At 34.0% G+C, this 24,113-nt stretch overlaps 2 pseudogenes; one reads left to right on the top strand and one right to left on the bottom strand.

Moving 5' to 3' along the window:
• Positions 1-1,340: 1,340 nt before the first annotated feature.
• Positions 1,341-2,303, top strand: LOC143686719 (olfactory receptor 5M11-like; annotated as a pseudogene).
• Positions 2,304-7,463: 5,160 nt separating this feature from the next.
• Positions 7,464-8,686, bottom strand: LOC143686718 (olfactory receptor 5M10-like; annotated as a pseudogene).
• Between the last annotated feature and the right edge of the window lie 15,427 nt (positions 8,687-24,113).

The following is a 24,113-nucleotide window of genomic DNA, read 5'->3' as shown; positions in this document are numbered from 1 at the left end:
ATTATCTTCTATTAAGAGTCTTTATTACTTTCATTTCTCATTATTCTACATCTTAGAAGTTGAGAGCAGCAGTGACTGAAGGAAAAGTTCTCAAAAATCTATCTGTGAAGGTATACATAACTGTGTCATGGTGTGTAACTACAAGTGAAAAATTCTTACAACATAAAAATTGGGTTTGCATTTTAAAACCCTGATCAATTTAGTGGGGATCAGAGCATAGAGGCCTTCCTATCCTATGGTAGATTGAGTTGTTTACCCTAGAAAAGGCATTTTCTTAATTTCAGCCAGAGTTCCTGTGGGTATGAATCCAGCATATAAGATCTCTTGAAGATGTTATTTTTAGTTAAGGTGTGGCCCAAGTGAATAAAATTGTGTCTTAATCCAGATTATTGGTATATTTTTAAAGAACAAGCTATAGGGAGGAACCTGCACTCAGAAATCAAGGTAATTGGGAAAAGAAAGGAGAGGATATTTCCATGTGACATGAGGTAAGGGTAAAAGCTAAGGAACCCCAAGGATCTCTGGCAGCCATCATCAGAGTGTGACAGAATTTGGGGAGAAAGTGTCACTTTGCTGATGTTTCGATTTTGGACTTCTCCTCACTTCAGAGCCATGAGTTAACACATCCCTGTTGTTTAAGCCAAACTTTGTGTGAAGTTTTTCATAGCAGCTTAGTAAACTTAAGACAATACCTTAGTTCCCACTCCAGCATATTATCTGAAAGATAACTACAAAAATTCTAATTTCACAAATGGTGTTTCTTTATAGGTCTCCTAGAATCAAATCTGAGAGATGCTAAAGAGAAAGTGAGAAATGGGAATGAGAATGAGTTAGTATAAATGTATATAGAGCAAAGAACTTACACATATGATCCTTCTAAGATGTATGGCTCACAAGAAATATGTGCTTCTCCAAATTAGAGGAGGTGTGCCTTTGGAGCCACTATTGCCAAGTTGACCCAGAATCTCCCATTCTCCCCATTCCTCATGCATCTGCATCATGATGTTACCATGGCAGGGATCATGTTTGAGAATCAAAAGCCCAGAATCCATGACCTTATTGAAGACATTAATGGGCTAAGTCAAATCCCATAAGTGCTAGCAGAGTTAAGCTGGCTGTTGTAACACAGCACAGTATGGTGCAGAGACCTCAAAAATCTCTTTTTCAAATGTATTTGGTGGCATCAAATGTAACTCTTCTATCTCCGAGGGAAATATTTTTGAATATCTCCTTTCAAAACAAGTGTGTTTTAATGCTCATTGCTTTTGCCTGTTCTTGAGCTGCACATAATTTATTTGTCTTTGAATATCTGGAAAATTCTCTTATTAGAGAATCTGAAGATGAAGAGAATTCCCAAATGCAATGGCAGCAAGGCAACTGAGTTTATTCTGCTAGGGATGACCAGGAGTCCATCCTTTTTGTGGTGTTTCTTCTGATTTATCTCAACACCCTGATGGGAAATTTAGGGCAGATTTTGCTAATCAGATTTACTCTCTGGCTGCAACCCCCCATGCAATTTTTCTCACCCATTTAGCATATGTGGATATGTTTTACTCCACTAATGTTTCTCCTCAGATGCTTGTTACCTTCATCTCTGAAAAAAAACAAACATATCCTATGCTGGCTGTCTCACACAGTGTTTTGTTTCCATGACCCTGCTCCTTACTGAGGATTACATGCCCAGTGCCACGGCCTATGACTGGTACATGGACATCTGCAATCTCCTGCAGTATAGAAGCCTTATGTCCAGGCCAGTTTGCATCTCCCTGATCACTTTTCCCTACCTGTAGAGTTCTATGGTGGCTACAATGCAGACAGTATTGACCTCTCACCTGTCCTTTTGTGGCTCCAACACAATCAACCATTTCTAGTGTGTTGACCCAACTCTCTTAAAGTTGACATGCTCTGACACTTACATGAAGCAAGCTGCTTTGTTTGTGTCAGCAGGAATCAACCTCACAAATTCCCTGTTCAAGACCCTCATCTCCTACATTTTCATTTTCATCACCATTATGAGGATCCATTCCAATAAGGGGCAGCACAAAGCCATTTCCACCTGTGGCTCCCACCTGACAGATGTCATTATGTTCTACAGGTCCCTATTCTGTTTGTATCTCAGACCAGTGAATGAGTGCTCTGTGGAACAAGGGGAAATTGTAGCAGTGTTTTGTATTTTTGTGAGTCTCATGCTGAATCCATTTATCTACAGTCAGAGGAATAAGGACATGGCAGAGGTTTTGAAGAGAGTGTTAATGAAAAGAATTGGTAAAATGGAGAAGAGTTCAATTTCTACAGCTTTTTGATTTAAAAAAAAATGAGTCTCAAAATTAATAAAAAAAATACCTGTTCCCCTAAATTTTGGCTGAATGTAATTCTTTCAAATAACAATATATGCATAGTTTGGGATGAAGTGAGAGTCAAATAGAAATAACGAATGTGAAGTGATGTTGAACACAGTATCAGAAGCCTTCTGTTTATGATAAAGCAAGATCATGTTTTTAGTCTTTCTCAAAACTTCATTTCCAGCTCTGTACTCAGCAGATAAGTTTCAACTTCCACTCCCTAGGCCCTTATATTAAGCATCTCTGAGATAGTCTTATCATCATTCAGATTTCTCCTGAATAAGAAATTATTTAAAATAATGTGATATGCTGAATGAAGCTGCATGTGAGAATGATAGAGGGAGGAGGGCTGGGGAAATAAATGAAATCAGAAAGAAAGATAGATGTTAAAGATTGAGATGGTATAATCTAGGAATGCCTAGAGTGTATAATAATAGTAAAATGTACAATGTACAAATTTTAAAAATGTTTTGGCATGAGGAAGAACAAAGGAATGTCATTATTGCAGGGTGCTGAAAATAGATGATAATTAATACATTAAAATGTCACCTTATGTGTGAGACTAAAGCAAAAAAATGTTTATTTGTTACAAAATTTAGATTTTTACTAGAGCATTTCCTAATATAACTCATATAGATAGTTTGATTGAATGTCATAAGTACTTGGAATCTGAGGTAGCGCATGAGATTTTATTGGTTTGTCCAGAGTGATCCCCCGATGAATCCCAGAATGATTCGATCAGTGACTGGAAAAGTATTTGCAAGCCCCCTTCGGGGAATGGTGAGAGTGGGGAGAAATTCAACTTCCCCAAGTTGAATTCTTGATATTCTCACAAGCAGTGTGGACAACCAAAGCTATAGGCAGAGCCCCCAGTCTTCGGGTTTGTTCACATGAAACTTAACCCCACAAAGGATAGGTCAAGTCTACTTAAAATTTAGGCCTAAAAGTCACCCCCAAGAGAGCCTCTTTTGTTTCTCAGATGTGGCCTCTCTCTCCAGCCAACATGATGAGCAGTCTCACCACCCTCCCATTCTCTGCATGGGACATGACGCCCAGGGTTGTGGACCTTCCTGGCAACGTGGAACAGAGATCCTGGAATGAGCTGAGACTCAGCATCAAGGAACTGAAGAAAAACCCTAGAATGTGCTGAGAATTAACATCAAGGGATTGAGAGAAACTTCTTGACCAAAAGGGGGAAGAGTAAAATGAGACAAAGTGTCAATGGCTGAGAGATTCCAAACAGAGTCGAGAGGTTATCCTGGAGGTTATTCTTACACATTAAGTAGATATCACCTTGTTGTTCAAGATGTAGTGGAGAGGCTGGAGGGAATTGCCTGAAAATGTAGTGCTGTGTTCCAGTAGCCATGTTTCTTGATGATGGTTGAACAATGATATAGCTTTCACAATGAGACTCTGTGAATGTGAAAACCTTATGTCTGATGCTCCCTTTAGCTACTATATCAACAGAAGAGTAGAACATATGGAATAAAAATAAATAATAGGGGGAACAAATGTTAAAATAAATTCTGCTTGAAATAGTGGTAAATGAAAGCGAGGGGTAAGGGGTATGGTATGTATAGTCTTTTTTTCTCTATTACCATTTTATTTCTTTTTCTGTTGTCTTTTTATTTCTTTTTCTAAATCAATGCAAATGCACTAAGAAATGATGAATATGCAACTATGTGATGATATTAAGAATTACTGATTGTATATGGAGAATGGAATGATATCTAAATGTTTTGTTTGTTAATTTTCTTAATTAATAAAAAAGCTTAAAAAATAATATGTTACAATGTTTTCTTTAATGAAACAGAGTAAACTTTCAAAAGAAATTCTATTTCTAATTGCATTTTTATTACACATTTGATGCATTTTATGTGAACTTACTGTGAATTAAAAAACCTATGTTATATTAATTCAACAAAAAACTAATAAATTACATGCTTTATGATGCAATGATTTGTTTCATCATTTTCCTCTCATTAAAAGATTCCTTTTTTAATGGGAGATGTCAGTTCTAATTTATATTTTTTCCTTTCTTGCTGAGGGAGTTTATATTATCTTGTTCCTACAATAATATTAACAATTGTTTGCTATTTAATTTTATGAAGAAAACTCAGGTCAATTTCTCATCTACCCACATAGTATTTTAACATAACAACCTCTTTAATAAGTGTGTTTATGTGTTTATGCTACATATTGCAGATGTTTGTTAGCATCTCCTTAAATTAACTTTTTCTTAAGTGAATAGTATAATGTAGTACAGCTATGCCACATTCCAGTATATCAGTGAGAGGGAGTTTTCATGTGTTTCTCTCTCTGAATGGAAATTTTCAGAAGTATAAGCTATTGGTTCTAATCAGTTGTCATACAGGCTAGATTTCCACAATTTCTTTCTTTACATCTTTTTACATTGACTTTTTTGGGGGAATGTGTGAAACCACATTCTTGTTTCACAACATCCACAACAGGTATTGGCTGTTTTCATTTTCTTTTTGTAAATGTGAGGATTTAGTACAATCAACACAGAAAACTTTCATTCATCATAGAATATTTATGGGAACTCAACTGTTATGGGGGTCTTTTCTTCCTAGTGCCATTATATGCTACTCTGATGATGATATTTAAGTTTAGTGTGTTGGGGAGGCATTAATTTCCAGGAAGTTTCTTTAGAAAACTATGTTTATGCATGAAAATGATATCTTGTATTCCAGATTATAGATTGAAGTCGCGACGATGACTTACCTCTCATCCTTAAACACAGATAAATATACTTTTACCCCTGAAGAATTTCAAACATTTTCCTTAACTATTTTTAAGGGAATAAAGTGTAGAAACTTGAATTGGAAGGAAACATCTAGTTAAACCTCTATTCTGGAAAAAGTTTTTCATTCCCTGCTATTTCATACTTTCATATTAGAGTGCCAATATTTAAAAAAATAAATTACTGTAGCTTATATTCTGGAATCTTTATTATCCTGGTAATGCACATTTTTTGTTATTTCTGTTGCTTATAAAATCAGTAAGTGTTCATTATGGAACATTTCAACATAGATATAAACAATTTATGATTTTTCTTAATGCTGTTGTTCTACAAAGTTGATTATAATGTATATATTTTGTACCCTGCTACTTTAATTCCCTTTGACAAGGAATTTCATAAACACTTTACTGGCTGCAAACATTCTAATCTAAAATATTATCATCCAATATTCACTGAATGTTATAAAAAGGACTAATTGTTCTTCATAGTTTCATTTGTGAGGATCAATATAAATGCTTATATAAAAGTAAGTGCTAAACTATAATTAAATTAACCTTTACTGATTTTTACTCATGTTAATTAATGCTCCACCTTATCTCTACAGAATTTGTGAGCTGGTTTTCACCAAAAAATTTTCACCAATTTTTTCACATGATGAAAAATTTAAATCATACATAGAAATAAATAAATGGAAATTTAAAAAGAGGAAGATTACATGTACTGCCACCATTTAAGAAAGTTGCCAAGATTGAGTTTAAATTTATCTTCTGAAAGCTGCAGTAGTTCTCAAAACTAGAAAATAAAAGGAAGCACACAGTTATATATGGGGAAAACAGAGAGTATATTTCACAGTGATTCTAAAGTACATTTTTCAAATGGACTGTAAATTTGAGTATGAGATCATTTTGATTGCTAGGTGTAGAAGCAGAACAATTTCCTTAACAAAAGGAAAATTTGTTATAAAATAAAGGACTGTCCCATGAACTAAAGACTGATAGTCTCCAAAAAGAGGTGGGAGTAGGGTCTAAGCCACCATCAGTATCTTCAGAAATGCATTAATAAGCACCTCTGTAGTCTCTTTGCAATCAGCTTTTCCTGTTGCTTAACTTGTTTAGACAAACAACAAACAAATGCACCTTGAAACAGCTCTGAAGTTTGTATATTATATTCTAGTCATGTAAAATGCACTCTATTTTTCAGTAACTTTTCTAAAAATGGACTTTGATAGGTCCAGCCTTGCTCCATTGGCTGTGACAAAGGAAGGGGACAATTTTATAAAAATTATAGTTCATTGAGAGATTTTCTAGGAAATACATTTGAACACTTTATAGTAAGTTCAGTAGTGGATTTTGGGTAAGTATTTCTTATAGTTGCATTAAGAGTGTAGAATATTAAAATGCAAAGCATTTAAAGAAATTTAATAAGATTTAAATACATATTATTCAATATACAGCCATCTTGTCCACTAACAATGCATGAATTAACATATATGAATTATGTGTCTCTTCATACATCCTTCCCTACTATTTCTTTTCTCAGTGGAAGTTTGATAACTATTGGATGAGACTTACTTGTAAAATTATGAGGGGGACTAGCTCAATGTTTCTTAAAATGTTGGAGTTGTAAAGACCCCTTTATAAACAAAAGTAAATTTTGGGTCTTGTCCTCCAATACATTTATTTCACTGGTGCTGTTTCATGGCATTATTGAGACCAGACAGCCAATTAATAGATCTTTTTGCCTCAGTAAATTAGCCCAAAATCAGAACTACTGCACATTTCATTTATTCAAATGCCTGAAATGTAGTTATACTGTTTTTATGATTCAATTGGATTCATACTTTTAGAAATATTAACAGTTCAATTTCAAACTTGAGGTCCTTACAGTGATAAAATGATAATCAAAATGTCTGTAACATGTGCTTAGGGAAAACTAAGAGAAATCTTAAGCCTATGATTGACCCGTATATTTAAAAATGTTCCAAACAATCCTAGTGATTACTTGGATCAAATCATTGTCATGTACTATACATTGATGTAGAAGCTATTTCATCATTAAAATGAAAATTCCAAAATTAGTCACTCTATCCTAGATCTCACTAAGTTTCTTTGATTGATAAAATTCAGACACAATCTACTTTCAATTTAACTATCAGAAGAATTTAGCTAGAAAATTTACCCATAAGTAAGTAAAAACATTGAGTTATTGAGTTGGTGTATATAATCATGTTATATCAATCACTTTATTTTGGGAGAATCCCTGCCAAAGAAATCATTTTCAATTTACATATTAAGTGTACAATCTGGCTTTGAAGTATTAGCTTTGAGGGTAAATAAACTACATTGGTCATGCAGAGTTCATGATGATACACAAATCATGGCCACACAGTAATGGATTTGTTCTTTGAAAGGAGTCATTGCATTATCACAAACTCTCATTGACAAGTGACCAGAAGTCTGAACACCAACTTTGTGGGAGAGATTTTCCTTGACTACCTGCTGCACGGCATGTATCACATCCTTGTTCCTTAGGCTATAGAGCAATGGGTTCAGCATTGGGCTCAAAAAAAAAAGCATAAAGGTTTTAGAGTTGGAGAACCAAATCTGAGTTTCAGGTGTCACACAGACACTTAAAGTTCCAAGGAACTACTGGGCTTTTTACAGAGAGTAAAGCACCTCAGAATTTAATGACGACGGTTAACACTTACAATTTGTGCTTAAAGCTTCTTTCAGGCATAAAAAAAAGTATAAAAGACTACAATTATTTTGGATTCCTCTATGGATTTCTCACTTGGAGGTTTCAAGTGCATGCAGAACAGTGTTCCATAGAATATGATTACCATTGCCAGATGGGAACCACAAGTACAGAGGTCTTTGTGTCTGCCTTCAGCAGAACACATCCTCAAGATGGCTGCAAAAATGGAGAGATAGGACTGAAGGATGATGAACAGAGAACTTGAGAGTGTGAAACCAGCAACCACAAACATCGCCATCTTTTTGACAGAGGTGTCAGAGCAGGCCAACATTAGAAGAGGAGGATCGGCGCAGTAGAAATGATTGATTTCAAGGGAACCACAGAAGGATAAGTGAAAAGTCAACAGTGTCTAAGAGAGTCCATTAAGGAAGCCATAAGTATAAGGGACTGTGACTAAAGACCTGCAGACATTCTTGGACATTCGAGTACTGTAATGGAGAGGGCTGCAAATAGCTACATTGTGATGCAGTGCCATCGATGTCAGGATATAATGCTCAGTAATCACCAGCTCAATGAAGAGAAGACACTGTGTGAAGCACCCAGCATATGAGTTGGTCTTTTGGTCTAAGAGGAAATTGTACAGCATATTTGGAGTAATGTTGGAGGAATAGCAAATGTCTACAAAGGAGAGGTGGCCCAGGAAGAAATACATTGGAGGGTGGAGGCAGAAACTGGTCCTGATCAGCACAATCATGCACAGATTTCCCACCAGCGTGATGAGGTAGATTGTCAGGAACACCCCAAACAGGATTTTCTCCAGCACTGGGTTGTTGGTGAGCCCCAGCAGAATGAATTTGGTCACTGTGGTGTGACTTGGGGGGAACATTTTCTCATCCTTTGAAAATGGAAAATGACAGCAAATGTGAGATTTCCATCTGATACTTATTCTTTATTTATTCCATCCCTTTTATTGTTGTCACGTTGATCTCTTCAGCCATGATAATAATTGTTCTCTTTTCAACAGGCACATTATTATATCCACATAAAACTTTTTCACCCCCATCACTTTTACTTTATTTCTTCCTTTTCCTTTCCTTCTTTCTCTCTCTAACTCAGAGTTTTACACACACACTCTTATATGAACATACATATGCAAATGCACAATACACACACACATACTTGAATGCATATACATACTCACATGTTTATATGAGTCTTCTTAGGAAGCTCCACAATTGGTATTTTTTTTAATTTTCATGGGACAAAAATGTCAAAAGAAAATGAAAATCAGTTATGAAAATCATTTAAATGAAAAAATGAATAGTTGGGTCTCTCAGGACACTCCAGTTCTGATATCCTTTTATTGCAGACATAAATTGGTAAAGAAGTGTTTTGATTAGCATTTTCACTTGAAAACTATTGTTTTGTGGCCTAATTTCATTAAAAATCAACATTGCATTCACCTAATTTACCTCTTAATACATGGCTCTATTGTCCTCTCTACTTTTTAAGTTGAGTCATTCATTAATTAATTTATTTACATTGCAAGACTTGATTTCTTCTGTTCTATTTCTGAAGCTAGAGCAATGAGCAAATCCTCTACCCCATGTCCCCTTTGTGGTACATCTACTGTAGGTGGAGGAAACATACTAAAAATTATAAAAAAAATATTTAACATCTGGAAGAAGCAAACACCATGGAAAAAATGTAGATAAGAGTGCAAAGAGGGTGGCTTGAAAAAATTCAGTGAATGCCTTTCTGAGACATGATATTTCAATAGTGAATAAACCATGTGAGTATCAGGGAAGACTGTGGAATTTTTAGTCCTAAATTTTTGCATCAATGACTCACTTGTGAAATTGCTTATTTAGGGAAGTACATAAAATTTTAGAATGTATCCTTGGATTCTAGCTCTAACCACTTTTTTTCACTCATCCATTTGTAAAAACAACATTTAACTCAAAATACTCTTCAAGAATTGCCCCCTAGGTCATTGCTTGTTTATTTGTCAGAAATATAGCAGAATATTACATATACTAATTGGTTTTTTAGAGATTCATTCTAAACAAATGAATAGGGAAGTCAAATGCAATTGATGAAAATTATCTTTCTTTTCCCACATAGGTGGAATACTAATTGCCATTCAATAGGATAAGATGAATTTTTGTTGTAGGAATGGAGAAAATGACCCACCTCATAAAAGCTGACTTATCATACTTTGCCAACTGAAAATGGGATGATATATAGTGTATTCCTTAAGGATATTCCCTAAAGTATTTTATGAATTATTCTAAAGAAGCAATTAAAATATTTGTTCCTCAAGGACATAAACTTAATTTGATACTTTGAAAGTATAGATTCTCCTTTGAGGCTGAAATCCCAATGCCAACATTTGTGCATCCTGCTTGATACATGACTTTGTGGATCCTTAACATATTCAAAAAAATTAGGCACCACTTTCAATAGAATGGAAGGAAGAAAATATTTGTAGATAAGTTGTCTAAATTTATTTAATGAAGATGAGGGAATCCCCATCAGAAGGCCTCATTTTTTATTTGTAAATAATAATCTGAGTTCACTTAAAGACTGCTTTTGGTATGACCACGTGGATGGTAAGAGATTTGAGGAGAATGGTTTGAAATAGTCAGTGTGATAGCAGGAGGGTGACAAAAGCAGTTAATGGAGAGATAGGTACTGGTCAGATCTGAAGGTTTTTTGAAGGTAGAATTTATGGATTTATACAGAAGCATAGAGTCTTATTGAGTTAATTTTCTCAATATGATTTTAATCAAAGCCATATCCTAGTGTCAGGTTCATTCATGAAATCATTGACTTAGGAGGAAGAGTATAAGAAGAATAAAGCATAATTTAATATTATCTGACATTACATTTTTTACAGAATAAAGGAACCAAGAGACTATTTCATTTGTCTGTGTTTTCTAGTGCTCTGATTATCCTAAGTCAATACTAGGTCAATAAAGTTAATTAATTTAGATATAGTCTGACCAATACAGGAGAGGCATCCCTAATTTTGGCTGATCTCCAAATGATGGATTAATTTTTGAGAAATCAGAGACCAAGCTGTATATATTTGATATATTGATACACTTGATATATAAAGCTGTATATCAATGTTAAATATACATTGTTATGAACTGATGAAGTTTGAGATTTGAGTATTACCATAGTACTTTCTCAAATTGAGTGGAAAGATTGCTCTATTTCAATGTTCTCTTTTTTCCTGATTTCTCTCACAAATAAAATAACAACAATGAAGAAAAATAAAACTGTAGCACTTGAAATATTTCTGAGCAATGGAAATTCCTTGGAGAATTTTACAGTTGATGACCTTTGTTGTTTGACCTCTTAAGATGGATGTCCCATGTTTTTCATAAGTAACTAAAGACAATTCTTTTCTTCAACTTCCCATTTGAAGAAAAGCTATCTTGATTATTTCTCTTTTAATTTAATAATATTCTGATATATGATAATGAATAAACACAACTCAATTAGTTGTTGATGTACAAACTTCCTTTTTCCCTAAGACAGAAAGACCCAATAACAGAATGAGTAGGCAAGAAATAGTGCATTAGGTATTTCACATCTGGAGAGGCAGTGTGTCCACACTTTTCAGTTTTGATCACATGATTTGGAATCCATTTGTATGAAGGTGATGTTAATTTATTTATACAGCAATTGTATAGCATTTGGATGTCCAGACTTTACATATATGAATGATACTAACTCTAAGAAGAATTTTATCCATTCCTATTCTATATTTGTTAACAAGCTTTCAGAGGGCTCTGAGGTAATTATAATGGAAGACAATGCATTCCTTAGTTAATATCAAATTGCGTCATTTGCAATGACCAATCAATGTGCATATGCTAGAAGGATAACTACTGTTTTTAGCTACAGATATGGTAAAATCACCACATAATTGATTAATTCCTACTAGACTTGTAACTTGTTTACTGATGTTTTTGTGTTTAACTGGATTCATTTGTTTAAAAGCAATTATAAGTTCAAAATTGTACCTGTTGCCATAACTTGAGTTACAAAGTGAGAAAAATAAAGATATACATCTTGGAAATGAAGAAATAAAATATTGCCATTCACAGGTATCCTGATAGTTTACATTAAGCTAGCCTTAAAATCCTACAAAATTTGCCTAAAAGAATCGCTACTATTAAACAAACAGGAAACTGCAAGTGTTTGACAAGAAGTGGAGAAGAGGAACACATTCCCTGCTGATGGAAAAGCCAAATTGTACAACCACTGTGGCAGACAGTTTGGTGGTTCCTCAGAAAACCAAGTATGGAGTTTCCTTATAATCTGGCAATCCCACTACCTGGTATATACCCAGAAAGCAGAAACTAATAGATACCTGCACAATGATATTCACAGCATTATTTACAAGTGCCATAAGATGGAAACAATCCAAATATCCATCAACCATTGAATGGATAAACAAAATGTTTATATGCATATAATGGATTATTCCTCAGCAGTAAGAAGTAATAAAGTCTTGAAGTATGTGTTGCCTGACAAAGGCAGCAGATTCTTTTGCCTGATGCACTCAATGACCAATTCCTGAGACCCCAGTGTTTCAAAGAGAGAACAAGTTTATTACAAGGTGCACAATAGGAAAGCAGATGGCTTAGCCCAAAATCTGCCTCCCTGAACTGCAATAATTATGGCAATTTTATTAGAGAAAAAGATGGGCAGCATTCAGGATAATGAGCACAGCGGACCCAGATGATGCAATTAGAGGTGCTCTAAAAATGAGCATGCACAGACTGATTGCATGCTTAGTCAAGAACATATGCAAGAAAATGGTAGAATGAGGTATAGGTGACATGAGTTTAAGTCTAAGCTACATCACATGTCCTTGAACCCAATTTAGTTAGATAGTCCCAGTTATCAAGGTAACTTTGGACTTGGGATGGGTTAATCTGGGCTGATCCAAGACCCTCCATTAATAAACATTAGGGGGTATCTTTAATGATTACAAGACTACAACATTGAAAAACTGGATAAATAGGTACAAAAGGAGGTTAGTCACAAAGTTTTTACAATCACTGGGGCAGAAGTTAATGACTAAACAATCATTATCTGAGATCAAAGCAGCTGTATTACAATTTAGATATTTCAGGTATTCCCTCTGTCTATTCTAACATACCAGAAAGCAAAAAGGGCTATCTATATAATGATTAAGTAATCAAAATCATCCCTTAAATCCTAATTTCTTGGCTACACATGTGACAAGATGGATGAACCCTGAGAACATTATATTGAGTAAAATAAGTCAGACACAAAAGGAAAAATATTCTATGATCTCACTAATATGAACCAATTATAATATGTAATATTATACATATTATAATTCATTCATAGACATGAAATCTCATATATAGGCTACCAGGACAGAGAATGAGACTAGGGAATATGGAACAGTTGCTTATTATGTTGATAATTTTTAACTAGGTTAAACTTAAATGTTTGGAAATGGATAGAGGTGATGGTAGCATTTTATTATGAATGTAATTGACACTGCTGTGTTGTGTATAAACGTGGTTGAAAGGAGAAATTTATAATCACATATGTCAGCAGAAGGAAAGCTAGAAGTTAAAATGTCAGAATGTATAATATGGTGAACCTTGCAGTGGATGATGACTGTGATGAGTACAAATGTAAAAAGAGTGATTTCATAAACTAAAACAAATGTATGACACTAGTTCAAGCTTATAATAGAGTGCTATATGGAAAAATGTATTAATTGCAAACTATGGGCTAGAGTTAACAATAATATCTTAATATTTTTTCATCAACAATAAAAAAATTTGCCACACCAATACTGGGGGTCAATAATAGAGGAAGAGTAAAGAAAAAGTTTGATAATGGTGAATGCACAACTATGTGATGATACTATGAGCCATTGATTGTATACTTTGAATGGATTTTATGGTGTATGAATATATCTCAGTAAAACAGCATTTAAAAAACTTACAAGATAGAAATTTTGTCTGGACTTAGGAAAATTAGATTATTACAAAATCAATATATAAAAATCACAAGTAAACTTATATATCATAGAAAACAAAGAAAACAACTAAAATCTTTAAATATCATTTATATTAACATCAAGTGTATAAACTACTTAGAAATAAAAATAATAAAAATTTGCAAGAGCTACATATTGAAAACAAAAACCCCTGTAGAAATGAAGATTATTTAAATAATGAAGATATATCCCACACATGTGGACTGAAATATTCAATAGTGTTAAGATTTCACTTGTTTCCAAATTGATCTGTAGTTTCAAGTCATGCCAATCAAATTTTCAACAGGCATTTTGTTTTCAAAAGTTGACAAGCTGATTCTACCTTGTATAAATATATATATATACAAAAGATCTAAAATAACAAGAGTAATTTTGAAAAAAATGCAAAGTTTCAGGACTTGCATTACCTAAGTTCAAGAATAACTATGACGTTACCATAATCAAAACAATGGACAGACCTAAGGAAATACAAATTAATGGTACAAAATAGAGTTCAGATATATTGCTTAGTCAACAGTCAACTGAGAAAAGGCAAAGAGACATTTTAGTGGGTAGTGCTGCAAGAACAATAGTCTCTGTAATAAAAAAAACAACAGCAACATCATTTCCTTTATTACACCATGCTTCTCTATTCTGATGCGAATTTGAAGTGGATCATAAACTTAAATGTTAAAGTTAAATTTATAAATCATCTGGAAAAAATAGTTTATCTCCATTATTTCTTTGATATTTCTCCTCCTTCTCTCTCTCCCTTCTTCTGGTACTCACATTTTGTTTGTATCAGTGTGTTTAATTGTGTTTCACATTTCTTGATGCCCTGTTTATTTTCCTTCATTCTTTACTGTTTTTCAGTTTGCATAATTTCTATAGATCCATGATTCTTTCTTGGGCCAATTCAAATCTCCCCTGAGACTTTAAATGACTTTTTCATTTCAGTCACTGTAATTTATGACCCCAGAATTCTCCATTTGTTTCCTTTATTATATCTATGTCTTTAACAATATTTTGGGTTTGATGGAACTTTATAATCTTATTTCATTTATTTCTTTCATTTCAGTTTCTCTTTGTTCATCAAAAATATTTGAAGAGCTACTTTAAAATCTGAAACTTGGTTATACTCACATATATTTCTGTTCTTTGCTATTTCAAACCACCCACCTCCACCCACAACTGTATGGAACATACTTTTCTGTTTTTGCATGTCTCATAACTTTATGATGTGACTGGACATTTTAAATAGTATATTGCAACAACTCTGGTTACTGCCTTCTGGCCAATTCTGGAGCTCTTTATTTGTTTTTGCTTGTTTTGATGGTGTCTGGATGGATTATTCCATGCAGTCTATTTTAAGTATGTAGTATTAAGACTATGACATTGCTCCTCAGAAGGCAAAACCTTGGGTTTACTGGGATGACTGTAGATTTTGAAGAATTCTTTCTGGCTATCTCTAAAATATGAGCTAGGAAATGATAAAAAAAAAACACAGAAAGATAGTAGGAAGGAGAGAGAGACAGAGACAGAAAAGGGCCTGGGGGCTGGCACTGAGTCCTAATTCCAAGCCTGTGTCAATTTGAATTAACTTTTTGTCCATTCAGTTGAAATATCCTAGTGAAAATTACTGAAACCATATTTACATTGTGTGAAATGAAAAGTTTAAGCTATTAAAATGTGTTTATTAAAGTGTATAGTTTCAAAAAAACATGGCACATCTTACTTTAAAAAGAATAAAACATCATCCAAGAAGTCATAGAACCATATATAAGGGACTGTTTCATTTCTGACATTGACTTTTTGAAATTGTACTTGTTTCACACTTCAGCTCCTTCTGCCATCTCCCTGGTTCTCTGAATTTTAAAACTTTTGTTGATCATCTAATATAAAAGCATGGGCATATAAAGGCAGGTATAAAAAGCGTAATCTTTCCCAGGTGTTCTCAGTTGATGTCAGGAAATATTATACAATGTCATTTTCCATGACAATAGTTTCCATTTTTTCCCATGACAAAGAAATTGCTTAGGTTACTTTACCTGTACAATAAGGTAGTGTGTAACTGTCTATTTTGGGAAATCCAAGGAAAATGATAGAAATCATAGAGGATGTAATATTTCATTGTGTTTTGAAGGATACGTTTTCCCTACAATGTATGGATAACAGCCATTGCATATGCAATGACGGACAGCAGAATAATTATATGATATGCAAGGCCTAGGTTGCAAAATAGAAGAGGATAAATTCATATATTTGAGGTCCATTTCTCATCAAAACCATGTGCTAAAATCAAAAGCTAGATTATACCTTTCATACATTAAGTGGCTACTTTCTATTTGGGCAACATATTTTTTTCTATTGGGATATCCTAGTATTATGACTATATCTTATTCACCACCAATGAGTTGAAATCAATTTATGTTCACAGGTGAATAGTTGATTTCTGGAAAAAAATAAACAGTAGTTAAAGGTGATAGCCCAGCCATAAAAATTGCAGTTCAATCAAACTGAAATCCTTAGACTCTTCTCAATCAAATTGTGACTAAGATTAAAGCAAATATATATGATTATTTACTAAGTGATTAGGAAATTGATATGTATCATGCATATATACTTTGCAGGTTTATATGTTTAACAAGCAAATATATGACTACCAGATGCTTTTATCTCCAAGAATTACTTCTTGGATGTTAAAATAAAAAGAACACTTCCTTTTTAATCCACAGAATCATCCACTCCATGACCCTTATCATTCTTCCTCTGTGATTTCCTTAGTTCTACCCAACAGTTGGTTCCAGTTATTTCCTAAGTGGCCTAGATTACTTATCCAGGTTAGAAGTATATGATGTGCACTCCCACAATAATTTAATTCTAATATTTGCCTCTGGCTCACTAGGGACAAAAGATAATCTCTAAATTCTGTGTCAATTCCCTGGAGGTATGCTATCTCAGCCTGTTCCCCATTATCTCTTGTCTGAAAGTTTTACCACCACCCAATCAAGGAGTCTTGGAAATTGGAACAAGTCCTCTGGCTTCTTTGTCTTTCTCCCACAGCTAAACAAATATTGGGTTTTAAACCTATGAACAAGGTATTGAGATGTGATATTTGGTTATTTACTGGCATTTAGATTATTTGGAATAAGGGGATTTTTACAGAGCCACCAAATTCCAATGTATGCTTAGTGTATTTGGCCTACCCCCACTAACACAAAAAAGCCTTGAGACACAATGCAAGTTGGACCCAGAGTGACTAGAAGTGTGTTTGGGCATGTCTAAGTTCAAATCCTAAAATCCCATACTTTGATGATTCTAAATACAGATGTAAAAAGAGAATGTTTAAAAATTTTTACTAATGGAAGTCTGAACTCCTTGTTTCTCAGACTATAGTTTAAGGGATTTAACATGGGGATTACCACTGTATGAAACAAAGACACCACTTTATCTTGGTCTAGTGAGTAGCTGGAGCTGGGTTGCAGATACATGATTAAGACTGTCCCAAAGCAAAGGGTGACCACCATAAAATGGGAAGCACAGGTGGAGAACACTTCGTGGCTTCCCTCAGGGCAATGGTTCTTTGGCATGGCAGTAAAGATGTAGGATAAGAAGAGATAAGCAATAAGAATACTCAGGAGGCATTTGAGTTAATTAAAACTAGCAAAAGCAAAAATGACAACTCACTGGCATGTGTGTTGGAACAGGAGAGGTTCAGGAGGGGTGAAGTATCACAGAAAAAGTGGTTGATGATACTAGAGCAGGAGAAAACCAACTGGAACTTGAAGGCAGTGTGAATGGCAGCATTCTTAAAGCCTGCAAGTTGGTAGCCAACACAAGGATGCCCTCAAGATGGAGAGACATAGTGACTGTATTATGAAAAATTTTGTTGATGTCCTTGAAATGATCATAGCCATCACAGTCAACAGGAAGCCCTCATAACAGCAAAGAAACTAAATATTAATAATAATGATAATTGAGTGACTCATTCACTAAATAAATTGACTGGGTTCTCCACCCAGAAATTTACCTGTGGATTAGGGCAAATGACAGAAGAGTAAGAGAAGTCAATAAGGACCAAGTTACTGAGAAACTGTCTATGGAAATTTGGAGATGAGAATCAAATTTTATTAATGGATTCAGGCCAAGGTTCTCAACCACAGTGATGATATAGATGACTAGAAACACCCCAAAGAGAAAACACTAGCTCTGGAGGATCCATGAATCCCAGCAGAATAAATTCATTTATTGCTGTATGGCTCTTTATAGCTTATTTCAGAATGAAGGATTTATTTGCTAAGATAGCAAAAAAATAAAAACAAGAAAAATATTGTACCCCAAATACCAGGAATATTAAATATTTCATTCCATGCTTAAATAAGATTATTTCTAAGGTATTCTGAGAATATGAATATTAATCTTCCTTATTTTAATATTGAGATAAAAAGAAAATATTCCTTAAATAAACTTAGTAATCTATTTTATTAAAAAATGTGCACATTTCTGGGGGTGCAAGGGAAGTTCAGTGTTAGAATTCTCACCTGCCATGTGGGAGACCCAGGCTTGATTCCCAGCCCATGCACTTCCCAAACTAACAAAGAAACAAACAAACAAAAAAACAAGAAACAAAGCAAAAATTCAATAAATGCTACTGCAATAAAGGGATACTCACATGGAAAAAGAATGAAATGTGACCCACCATACAGCATACAAAAGAAAAAAAATATGCACATTTCTACATGTGTGTGTGTTTTTCCTACATCTGGAGTCATGCTGTCTTTCCCTCTTCACTGAAGCCTGAATAAGATAATTTACTTTAAAAAATATTGAAACTCTGATCCTTTTATCCTTCTGGTTAAAATTCTCCATTGCCAATAAAATTAGTCAAACTGCTTAGAATAACCTTAATTTAGCTGTATATTACCCTATCTCCCAACTTCCCTTCTCCTCCCCTCTCTCCCTCATCCTTCCTCTTCTCTTTTGTATTTCTCTTCCCTTTCCTATTTCTTTCTTTCCTTTTCCTCATTTTCTTCTCCTCCAATCCTTCCCCTTTCTCTCTCTCCCTCTCCCCCACCTCTCTTTCTCCTCCCCAACTATTCTGAACTATATTTTATTACTCTGATTGGATTATGTCCATTGCAACATACCAATATACTGCTATTTTTTCCATCTTAGAAAAAAATATCTTAATCTTATTGCCCTTGTCACCTATCATCCTATTCCTTTACTGCTTGGCAGTAAATTTAATGAAACAGTGAAATATACTTTCTGCACCCAGTTCTTCTTTTCCTGTTTTCTCTTATTTCTTTTACAATCAGGCTTTCCACCCCATTACTCCATTGAAGCTTTGGTCAAAGTCACCAGTGGTCTTTGTCTTGTTAAATCCAGTGTCAATTCTCAGTCCTCATCTTTCTTAACATATCATTGGAATTTAATGCATTAATTGCTTACTTCTCCTTAAAAGGCTTTCTTCTTTTACCTCCTAGAGCAAAGCAGTTTCTGAGTTTTTCATTTACCAGTTTTCTTTGCTTATTCCTTCTTTTTTCCTTCACTTTTCTGTTGGAGTAACTCAGAGCTCATTCTGTTAACCTCTTCTCTTTTCTGCTTACAGTCTTTCCCTTCTTATTAGTCTCCTGGCTTTAAATTCCATCTATTTACTTAAAATTCCTAAATTTATATCTCTAGTGATGACTGCTTTCCCAAACTCTAGACTCACATATGCAATTGCTTACTCACAACTCTACATGACTATCAAACAGAAATTCAGCAAGACAAAATCTGACCTCCTCATAACCCTCAACACATATTATACCCATAGTATTTCCCATCTCAAGTCCATAATAACTTTATGCTTTTGTTCACACAAACAAAAACAAATAAACACTTTTCAGGGGGACTTTTTTCTCTTATCCTTTTCATACATGCCATATCCAGCCCTTTAGTTACTTCTGTTGGCTATATTTTTAAAGTATCTGTATCCACAAGCCACTCCCTTTTTCCTCCCCTCCTAAAACTGTGGCCCAAGCCAACATCATCTTTCACTTAGATTTATACATTAGCCTTATAACTGATCTTTCTATCTTGAAAATCAGCTAAAACCTCACCCTGTGAAATAACCACATTTTAAAATTGTGTAGGCATTCTTTCCATATTCCACTTTTTGCTTATATAATATATACACTCAAATATATTAATATTATATGCACATAGACATAATTTTGCATAATAGGAATAATATTCTGTATGACCTTTATGATCCTCAGTATAATATATATATGTGCATGTGTCTACTAGTGTTTTAAAGAGGAAGGCAGTATTTTGCTTTTCTAACTCGAATTTCTCACCAAGTGCTCATTATTTAGATTAAAATTCAGAGAAATGTTTGGAGTACCCCCACATGTCTGGTGGTACAAGAGGACATTTTATGCATTGTCCTTGGTAGCTTATTCACAAACTAGAATAGAGATAGAATTCTTCTTATATAAATGAAAATTTGTCCTCAAAAATATTAAAGAACTATTCCAAAGTCACAAAACTACCACAAGAGAATAATAGGATGGAGATTGAAAATATAGATCAGTTTGTCAATTTATACATATATTACCACATAACTAACTTTATAATACCTTTCATTGGTCACTAAATTTACCCAGATGTTTTCACACAACACAAAGCTAATTCAGTGTACTTACTTTTCCACACACATACATATATATATATATATATATATATATATATATATATATATATATATATATATATGTATATAATACATGCTAATAAGCTATATGCAAATATTCATGTTAACTAGTCTATAAAATTCTTTCTCTGTTTCTGGTGATTCCAAATCCCTTCTCAAACTATATGTGGTCACAATTTTCTCAGTAATATTAGAAGCAGTATTTCAGACATATTCTATTAAAGATGTGTAGTCTCAATTGCTTGAATGTTTTTTGAGCCTCTCAGAAAATTGTATATCTGAACACTTTAAAATAAAGCAAAACATCCTACCTTTTTTCCTTAAGTCATATTCTTAAGGAAATAGGGATATTTCTTTATAAGTTTAGTTGTGTTTTATTTATTAATTTCTAGAAGAATACAAGTTCTCTGGTTTTTAACAGTGAGATTTACAGATTTGTTGATCATAGAAGTAGCATCAGGAAATCAGGAAAACTAATTTAACAAAGAGTAAAAAATACTGCTTCTGAATACAAGACACAGGGTCAGCCTTACCAACCTGAAATCATTCCCTTGAGATTTAGTCTGCAAAACACTAACAAGTCTAAGGTCTGAAATATGTTAAGAATCCACAATTAAAATGTGCCTTCAATTTTCATTGAGGTAATTGAATTAAATTTTCCCCAATGAAACATTTATACTCTGGAGAGAATTATAAAAAGTATTTCATTGTCCTGAAACTACTAAGCACAGAATTAAACTATGTAGTTCAGAATTCAGCAGCTTCTGCCTCTAAATTTCAGAATTCCAGTTAAAATATGATTTCTGTCATTTCAACTAGAACATGTTTCTCACTTCATTCATTCATTCATTTATTCTTTCAACAGCTATTTAGTGATTTTTAAACATTTTTTATTGGATAAAACTGTCCTATGTACTGGGTAGTGTAGCTAACAACATCAGTCTTGTCCATTCTTTCAAAAAGTTTGTAGTCTGGCTTTGTGGAGAGACAGCTATTGTATGGTGATTAAAAAAAAGTATAATCAAATGCCATGTTTCCCCAACACCTTTCTGATCACAACTTGTAACTTCACATTTACTCACTCCTGTCCACATATGCTTGTTTCCTTGTTTCTCTAAGGAAACAAGGAGGAAGTACCTCAGGGCCTTTGAATTTATTGTGATTATGCTTGGATTTCTCATTTACAGATATTCATATAGCATTATCCTTCTACTCAGGTATTGCTCAAATGTTATTTCCATAGATCTTCTGTAACACCACTGACACCATTTAGCACAACTTTCTGTTTCATTGCCTGCTTTACTTTTCTTCAAAGCACACACATTTTTATGTCAAACACATACACTCACACAAACATAAATGTATATTCACACAAATTGATATATACTTGATATAGAAAATAAATTATTCTCCACTTGAATATGTTTCATGAGATCAGGAACTTTGTTTCCTTACCTGCTACATCTCTAGTACATGGTGCATGCCAGTTATATAGTGAATAGAATTTTAATGACATGAATACATATATAAAGGATTTCCAATTTCTTGCTCCAAGGACATATTACGGAAGTATATCTGTAGAAAAAACATTCATAACTAAACATGGGAAAAGATATTTTAAGCCAATGATAGTAAATATGATGCTAAGGTATAGTTTCTTAGCAGTACAAAAGATCCTATAGTTTTCATTATTTTATAAGTGACTGAGCATGATAAGCAAATAATGAAAGCAAATTTCTTAATCCTTTCATATTGCCAAATTCCCTAGAAACCAAGTTATCAATTCAATGTATGAACCTAGAACTCAGGTCATACAACTCTGGGGATATGAGTTTGTGATTCATTGCAGATTTCTTAGATCACCTAACAAGTGGATGCATATGAAGACTGTTAAGGAATAATCTTTTGGTGTTCCAGGATTTAGAGGTCTGCACAAAGAGGAGGAAGAGCATGCAAATCTAACTAGGAAAAAGTGACCAGTGAGGGAGGAAGCAAACCAAAAGAGTGATCTAGAATTCTAGGAAGAGATGTTTTTAGCTGGATGGGTCAGCTGTGGCAAGTCCTACTAAGAGATTAGATACAATAAGATGGTAAAGTAATTTTCAGATATGGTATATGGAGGTCCTTTGAGTCCTTGACAAGATTATGGTCAGTGGGACAGTGGAACAGAAACACAATTGACATGTTAGAGACTCAATGGAACATGAGGAAGTAATGGCTACACACTGTGCTTTAGAGAAGATTAATTGTAAAGGAGAACAGAGAAGCATTGGTGGCTGGGTGGGGCTTTCAGTCTAGAAAATTATTAAGAAAGGTGATACTAGACCATTTTTGTAAACAAATGAGGATTTTCCTGCAGAATTGGAGAAAAAAATGGTTGGGAAGAATACAAATATAATTTCAGAAGTAAATTCTACAGAAAACTCCAAGGAAGTGGAAGAGCTGCTCAAAGATAGAAATAAGGACACATTATCAATTTCGAAAAGAGGGAAGGAAATATAAATATTTAAAGGTGGGTGAACTTCTCTGATTACTTCTATTTTTGGAGGGGGGTGAAATGTGAGGCAAGATCAAGGGCACAGAGGGAATGCTGGGGAATTTTCTCTAATTGTAATATGCAGCTTTGGTGAAGGACCAGGGCAAAGGAATAAGTTTAAATAAAGTTGGGCTACTTTCAGAAGAGTAAAATGGAGGGTAAGTGGAACAATGGATTTGAGGATGATTATGTGAGTGATTATATGATAGACTGTGAAAATCTCAGCTGAGCAGTGAATGAAATGTGGGTATGACAATAGTGATGATTAATAATAAAGTGCCATTTTTCTTAGATTTGTGATAAACGTTGTTAAAAGATAAGTATTATAGTAGATGAGTTAGAAGCAAAGGGGGAATGAATACAGATGTGAACCACAGGAGAGTTTCAGGTGTCTTTGAGAGAAACCTTGGTGAGTGTGGGAATTATGGGGAGATGAGGAGACTCCTTGTACAGTTTACAGGAAAGCAGGATGGGCAGGATGAAATAACTCCTCTTTTGGGGACTCACTTTTTTATTCAGGTGTAAAGGGGCTTGCAGAGTATTGCTGTTCTTGCTCACAAATGTTCTCCCTCATGGGTGTTGGAAAGGGGAAAAATAGTGAACAGCCATTATATTTAGTAGTTTATGAAGTATACTCAAATGATTACTTAGACCACCTCCACCATGCAATCTCACCCAAGAAGGCTTTTATTTCTCTGTTCCAAATTTGCAACCCCTCAGTCCACTACAATGAGCAATCAGTAAATCATTTGATTGACAATAGTTTATTGAAATCTATGTGCAACCTTGGGAGGGGGAAAGATTAAAAGTTAAAGTACAATAATTACTATTCTTGCAATATTACAATTAATTCATAAAGCCAGTAAGTTATTCCTCCAGTATTCTCTGCTTCTCATATTAATATAATGTCTGATAAAACTCTTTCTTGTGTGTTATTTGATGTTCTAGACATCCATATAAGTTTGATAATTGTTATCTGTATTAGATGATGTGGTATACTGCACAGGTTTTCTCTTCCAGATTGAAGTATTGAA

Source organism: Tamandua tetradactyla, chromosome 6 (genome assembly GCF_023851605.1).
Source record: "Tamandua tetradactyla isolate mTamTet1 chromosome 6, mTamTet1.pri, whole genome shotgun sequence".
Lineage (NCBI taxonomy): Eukaryota > Metazoa > Chordata > Mammalia > Pilosa > Myrmecophagidae > Tamandua > Tamandua tetradactyla.
Note: the sequence above shows the minus strand (reverse complement) of the source record. Positions and strands in the feature narration are given on the sequence as shown.